Genomic DNA, 7839 nt, shown 5'->3' on the forward strand with positions numbered 1-7839 from the left:
TTTGCTCCTTAGAAGTAAGCCCTTTTGGTGCTAATTTGGGAAGGTCAACTTCTCTTGTCTCGTGACCAAAGAACTTGACCACAAACCCTAACTTACATGCTCTCGTCCCTTCTCTATAAAAGGAGCACCACTCCTCACTTTGAAAGCAAGACTTTCCTGAGAATTTTCTTAAGTTTGCAAAATTGGTTTCAAGTTTAAAATTATTTTTAACATTTTGCAAAAGCTTTCAAAGTCTTCAAGTGTTACAGTCACAACAACTGTTACTTTAAGTATTGAACTCTTTCACTTATGAGCCGTTTGATCTTGTAAGTGTTCTATATCAATTCTTGTTAAGAATCAGTCCGTGGAAACTTGATCCTTGTAAAACGTTCTAAGTAAGAGTGTATAGTTCTAGGACGGAGTAGTCCTTGAACTTGTGTCGCAACCGGAGTAGGTTGTTGGTGTCGCAACCGGAGTAGGTTGTTGGTCTTTTATTGTACGGGTTTTTAGTAGCCGGAGTAGATCACTAAAATATTCAATAAAAAGTAGATTGGACGTATGCTTTTGAGTATTAACCGAACCAATTCAAAAATCTTGTGTTCTATCTTTGCTTACTTTTATTCCGCTGCATTTATTCTTATCAAGCTTCTTTGTTTGCTTTACTTTGAAGTAACAGTTCTACATACTATCACATTCGTTCTGTAGCTGGTACTTCATATGCTAAGAGACGAATAGCAACAATGAACCATTGTTACCTTCAGATTCATTCATGAGTAGTTACTTTTCAATACTCGTTTAATTCGTCAATATTAATCGATGTATTCACAACTTCTCCACATTATCAAACAACTTACTTTAATCCAATAAAGTTTAAGTTGAAATTTTAAAATAGTACCTAATTCACCCCCTCCCCTTCTTAGGTACTTGAATCCATAAACTCTTCAATTGGTATCAGAGCCTCGTGCTCTTGATCGAGGCTAATCGCCTTAGAGTTTGATTCGTGGGTAATGGATTCCGAGAAACACTCAAAGAGACCGGTCTTTACCGGTGCGAATTTTGGATGGTGGAAACTCAAAATGGAACATTACATCAAAAGTATCAATTATCAATGTTGGAACATCATCCAAAATGGACCTCTCGTTATTGAGGAAACCGACATACTAAACGGTTTCACCAAAATCAAAGAGGAAAAAGATTACAATGAAAATGACTTCAAACTTGCCGAAAAGAACTCCAAAGCAATGTCGATTCTTCAACGTTGTGTTGGTGAGGGGGAAGTTAGTCGAATCTCAGGATATCCTACGGAAAAATCTATTTGGGATTCTCTCGTACTTGCTTATGAGGGGACCTCCCAAGTTAGAAAACGCCGTATTGACCTTCTCATGCAACAATATGAGATGTTTAGAATGTCAAAGGACGAGTCCATAAATAGCTTTTCTTCTCGCTTTTCTTATATTATTAATGAGCTAAATAGTCTAGGAAGGAATTTCGAGTCCGAGGACATCATTCGAAGAATCCTTCGTAGCCTAACCTCTAAATGGCAACCCAAAGTTACCGCCATAGAGGAAGCCAAAGATTTGTCAACCTTATCTCTTCATGAACTAATGGGATCACTAGTGGCTCACGAGTTCAATCTCGACAAGCATTCTAGTGAGTCTTCAAAGGGAAAGAGTCTCGCCCTCACGTCCTCTCCAAGTGATGGAGAAGACGAGGAGGAAGACGAGTTTGATATGTTCTCAAGGAATTTAGCCGGGTTAGTCAATGGTCAAGGTAGTAAAAGGTTCAATAATAATCAATCGAAAAAACGCTTTCCTAAGAAACGACCTAGTTCCACCTTGGGATGCTTTAAGTGTGGTGATAAAACTCACCAAATTAAAGAATGTCCCAAGTGGGATGAAATCAAATCTAGGGAAAAACGAGACAAAGTTAAAAAGGACTACAAACATAGAGTCATGAGTGCTATTTGGGGAATGTCTGATACCGAGGAAGATGAGGTACTCATCGAGGAGGAACTAGAGGCTAAAATGTGTCTTACAAGTCATCTCAAGGACAAAGTCTCAAAAACTTCAAAAATCGAACACCTTAGATGCCTCATGGCTAATCCCGATGACTCCGAATCCGATTCCGACAATGAGGTAAATCATCTAAAGGCCAAGGCTAGAACTTACTCCAAAGAGAAACTATGTAAGCTTCTTGACCAACTTTTTGATAAGTGTCGGTTTCAAAATGATAAACTTTATGACATACAAAGTGAGATTGAGGAAATTGCTCAAGAGAACTTTAACCTTAAGAACAAACTAAATGCAACAGACAGTGTCACTGTCACCTCTAAGGCTTACGAGGAAGTAAAAAGAGTCAACAAACTAAACAAACAATTGACTAAGGAACTAGAGCTTCTTAAGATGACCCCCACGGACGTCTCTGACCGTGAAAATGTCAACACCACCTTGGTGATGCAAGTCTCCTCGCTAACCAAGGAGCGTGATGATCTTTTAAAGGACAAAGATGCTCTCGAAAATGAAGTATATGACCTTATGGTTGAAATAGTAGACTTGAGAGAAACGATGTCTGAAACTGTTGCATCTAACAAAGACCTAGACAAGTCAAATGAAAACGTCAAATGTTTGGTCAGTGAAAACGAGCGTGTAAAGGGTGAAGTAGCTAATCTTAAAAAAGAAATAGGAGTCCTTTACGAAAGGCTTACCTTCCTTCAAAAGGGTATGCCCGAATGTAGTACTTCTAGATCCATACTTCACCAAAGATCCGAAGAATTCGTTGATCTAAACAAACGTCTTAATGAAATGACATCTAAGTATGAGGAGTCTAAGGAAAGAATTGGATATCTTGTGTCTAAACTCAATTTTCACACTCACGACTTCATAGTTGAAAAACGGTCGTCAATAGAAGTTGAGAAGAATGATGAACTTAAAAGAGAAAAGGAAAAGAACATGCATCTTCTCACCAAAGTCAATGAATTGACTTAAGAACTTGTGAATGCCAAAAATGTTACTGAAAAATGAGAAGGAAGTCAAACCGTGTTAAACTTCCTCACTAGTCAATCCAAGAGACATGACAAGGTTGCCGGCTTGGGCTTTAAATGGAACAGTCAGACAGACTGTCACATCCAGAAGCCTAAGACCGACTTTAGGAGAAGAAAATACGTTGGTCTTCCCGAATATATTATTTGCAACTATTGTGGTAAGAATGGTCATGTCCTTAATGCTTGCAAGAAAAGATTCAATGACATAAACAAGAACATTAAAGTTGTAAAACAAATGTGGATTAGGAAGGACACCGTAAGATATGTTGATCACAAAAGGGGACCCAAGTTTGTTTGGGTTCCTAAACTCAAAGTCTAATCTTGTGTAGGGGTTGGTGAGAGGCGGCCGCAATTGGTACTTGGATAGTGGATGCTCTCGTTATATGACGGGTGATAGAAGCCAATTCCTCTCACTAAAGGCGTATAATGGTGGCACGAAAAGGTTTGGTGACAACAAAAAGGGTGAAGTAATTGGCATTGGAAATATCGGTAAGTCACCATATCTTTGTGTCGACAACGTGCGGCTTGTCAAAGGTTTGAAGCATAATCTCCTTAACATTTCTCAACTATGTGATAAGGGTAATATTGTCGAATTTAGTGCTAATTTGTGTCGAATATTTGATGTCACTACTCATGAATTAATTCTCGAAGGTAGACGTGTAAAAGATGTGTACTTGACCAACTTGAACACTTTATCCGGTCATACCATGTCTTGCATGAGTTTAATGAATAGTGATCCTTGGTTGTGGCATAAAAGGTTTGGACATGTTAGTGCTAAAACTCTTAACACCCTTAGAAATCTTGACTTGGTTGAAGGTTTTCCTAACATAAAATTTGACTTTGACAAAGTATATGATGAATGTGCTAGAGGTAAACATGTTAGAAGTTCCTTTAAACCTAAAAGAATTGTGAGCACACTTCGACCATTGCAACTTTTACATATCGACTTATGTGAACCAATGAGGACTAGGGGTAGAGGTGGTAGTCGTTATGTGTGTGTCATTGTTGATGATTATTCTAGGTTCGTTTGGGCACTCTTCTTAGGCTATAAGAATAAGGCATTTGATGAGTTTCTAATTTGGTTAAGAAATATTCAAAACAAACTCAATTTAAAACTTATTTCAATAAGAACCGATCATGGAACCGAATTTGAAAACTCATCATTTGGTGCTTATTGTGATGACAATGGTGTAGACCATAATTTCTCGGCTCCTAGAACCCCACAACAAAATGGAGTGGTTGAAAGGATGAATATGACCCTTGAAAGTATGGCTAGAACCATGTTATTGTGTAGTAAGTTGCCTAAGAACTTTTGGGCCGAAGCGGTAAACACCGCTTGTTATATTCATAATCGTGTCATGATAAGGAGTATAATCAATAAAACTCCCTACGAATTACTACGTGGAAGAAAGCCCAACATTTCATATTTTAGATGCTTTGGGAGAAAATGCTTTGTTCACAACAATGGTAAAAATAACTTGGGTAAGTTTGATCCACGTAGTGATGAAGAGGTGTTTATTGGCTACTCCGACCATAGAAAGGCTTATAAAGTCTACAATAAACAAACCATGTTAATTGAAGAAAGTGTCCATGTCATTTTTGATGAATCTAGTATGCTTGGACAGGTACAAAATGTGGAAGAAGACGATGACGATGATGAGTTCGAAATAGGTCTTGTTCAAAAGGACTTTGTGTTTGAGGAGGATGAAGCAATGAAAAATGACGTTGATCAACAACAGTCTCAGGCACTGTCACCTCCAAAGGAAAGCAACATTTCAGGGGGAACACGTGGTATCTCTGCCACTACTTCCTCTCAGAACGCAACAGACCCAACGACTGTTGCCTCCACTTCCATAAATGAAGCAACTCATGGCAATGTTGATGATGACCATTCCACATAGAAGGAATCAGTCATTGAGACTGACACTACTGAGGGGTAACAAGAAACCATCGTTCCAAAGAAGTGGAAATATCAAACCTCTCATCCTCTCTCAAACCTCACAAGTGATATTAACTCTGGAATTCGAACAAGATCATCTCTCAACAATCTTGCTCATCTTGATGAGTATTGTGCCCACAATGCCTTTCTTTCTCAAATTGAACCCGCCAATGTGACAGTCGCTTTGACTGATGTAGACTGGTTAATTGCCATGCAAGAAGAACTCAATCAATTCAAAAGGAACAAGGTTATTCAGATGCGGACTATGCCGGGTGTAGCGTTGTGATGCGTGTCATTTATATGATGTTTTACACCCCATTTTACACGCATTTCAGAGCTCATTTACGTAGTTTATGCTACTATTCTCCCTATTTCCGTCTACTTTCGTGTTTTTGTACATTATTGCAGAAATGTGAAGAATCCAGCGGAAATCAAGCTAAATCCGTCCCCGAGTATCCAACATTGCATTTGACATGGAGTAGAGACTCGAGAAATGAACTTGGTGCGCATATCGAGGCCTGAAAGATAACTTTATGAAGAATTTAGAAGCCTAGTACCAGCTACTCCAGTCGATCGACTGACCTCCATAGTCGATCGACCAGAGCACGACTTACAGAAGCTACTGTTCAGTGCAGGCCAGTCGATCGACTGCCTTGCATGGTCGATCGACCATCATACGAGCTGACGCGCAAATTAAAGAAATAGAACGAGAATTCCAAAGCCCATTGTATATTAGGTTTAGGAATAAGTGTTACGTTATATTCCTATATAACGTAACCTGTTATCATCAAGTTTTTATCAGATTTTTATCATAGAAAACTTTAGGGAAATAATAGGGTTTGCATTCAAGTTTACATTCATTCAAGTACAATTTACTTTTCGTTCGTGCTTTCCGATTCTCCTTACTTCCATTCGGTATTTTTTCTGTTCTTTAGTTCAGTTTCATTACTTTGTTCGTTCATAGAATAGAAATTGTTAGAATTGTTTCCCTAAAGCCAATTATTGTTTTATGTTACTCGTTTATTTAGCTATTTTAATCATGAATTCGTCTGTTTTATTAGTCAATTTTATCGTTGTTATTATTTCCAACATGAGTAGCTAAATACCCTGTGCTAGGATGTAGGGACTCTGTAGTATAGGCGGCATTAGAATAGGGAGACCTAGAACGCGCCATGGTCGATCGACTAGGTTCCCTGGTCGATCGACTGGACACGTGAGATACGCTTCGTTTTAATTAATTTAATTTCCATATTTGACGAATCGAGTGTACGCGACTAGTTGAATGTTTAGGAATTGACCGACCCAATAAAGATCGAAAGATCGGGAAGGGAGATAGCCTACCTAATTAAGACGACTAGATTAATGAGATCGAAAGATAAGTTAATTTAGCCTTTTAAATCACTTTTGAGGACGAAAGTTAGCATTAGTGATATTAAGGACCTGTAGCGAGATCGAAAGATGCTACCTGTTGAGAATGGACCGAGAGGAGTTCTTATTTTCCCGTCTCACGTGTTTGTTTTAGACCTACCTGTATACTGCCGCCGAAACTATAGTGAACCGACCATCTTAGCACCCTTTTAATATTTGATTTCATCTTTTAGTTTAGTTTACTTTGCATTTATTGCCTTAGTTATAGATCAACTCAAATCAAATCCCCCTCACATTTGTTACTTTAGACTTAAATAAAACAACTATTAATTGCATCGCCTCTCTGTGGTTCGACCCTGACTGCCACTAGTTATAGTAGTAGTTTGGACTATAAATATTATTTTTGATGCATACAACGACAGACATCAAATTTTGGCGCCTTTGCCGGGGAGGCAATTGTTTAAAATTTTTAGTTGTTTCTATTTTAGTCTTTCTCTTAGTTTAAGGGACATCTGTTCCTTAAACTATTCTCATATTCTACTTGTAGTTTCTTCTTATGCGCAGGTCACAGGGTGGTGAATTACTACCGTTCAATCCCGAGATTGAGAAGACTTTGCGTGAGTTTAGACGATCATCTAGAGTATTGCCGACAGAGGAAGAGTTGAGTACTCTGTCTAGTTACTACGAGAACGAGTTATTCGAGGAGGATCCACCTTCGTCACCTATTTCTACTTCCTCAGCTGAGACCGTCACATCTCCAAACATGGCTGAAGAAGTGAGTATAGCCAGTCACTCTGAGCCGACAGCTGAGAATCTCTATAAGGGATTCGCATTACCAGGGACGGATAGGAAATTCGAGCCGAAACCGTCCTATATCAACTTGGTTGAGAGGAACCAATTCGGGGGAGCTGCAAATGAAGATGCAGCCAAATATATGGAGACATTCATTGATTATTGCTGTTCCATACCCCCACTAACCGGTGTGACCCAGGACCAGGTGAAGGAAACTATGTTCATATTCTCTCTTCGTGATGCTGCAAGGGAGTGGTACCGGGACCTGGATCGAGCTGCTAACGGGATCACTGATTGGAAGTCGCTGGCCCTAGCATTCTATAAGAAATATTTCTCTGCCTCGAAGACAAATGCCATTAGAGCTCAGATCACGAGCTTTAAACAAGGTCCTGATGAGAATTTTCATGAGGCATGGGTCCGTTTCAAGAAGTTGGTGCGAACTATTCCGCACCATGGGTTCGAGAAATGGAGCCTATGCAATCAATTTTATAATGGGCTTTATGAAGATCAGAGGGCTATCCCGGATGCAGCAGCTAATGGTAGATTCCAGGAGAATGTTGGAGAAACTAAGGGGTGGAAAATTATTGATGATTTGGCCACCCATAAAGGTGAGTATGGGAATTCCAGGGGAAATCAAAGGAGAAGTGCTGAATCCCCTTCTGTAGCTGCATTAGAGGCTCTTACGGCGAGATTTGATAAGTACGAGTTGGGAGGAGCTTCA

The 7839-nt window shown here is 39.3% G+C and overlaps 1 non-coding gene across 1 annotated transcript; it reads right to left on the reverse strand.

Moving 5' to 3' along the window:
* Positions 1 to 7470: 7470 nt before the first annotated feature.
* Positions 7471 to 7577, reverse strand: LOC141636392 (small nucleolar RNA R71). Its single transcript, XR_012541008.1, has one exon. It is a non-coding gene; the product is annotated as a small nucleolar RNA R71 (small nucleolar RNA).
* Between the last annotated feature and the right edge of the window lie 262 nt (positions 7578 to 7839).

Source organism: Silene latifolia, chromosome Y (genome assembly GCF_048544455.1).
Source record: "Silene latifolia isolate original U9 population chromosome Y, ASM4854445v1, whole genome shotgun sequence".
In the NCBI taxonomy this organism is placed as follows: domain Eukaryota; kingdom Viridiplantae; phylum Streptophyta; class Magnoliopsida; order Caryophyllales; family Caryophyllaceae; genus Silene; species Silene latifolia.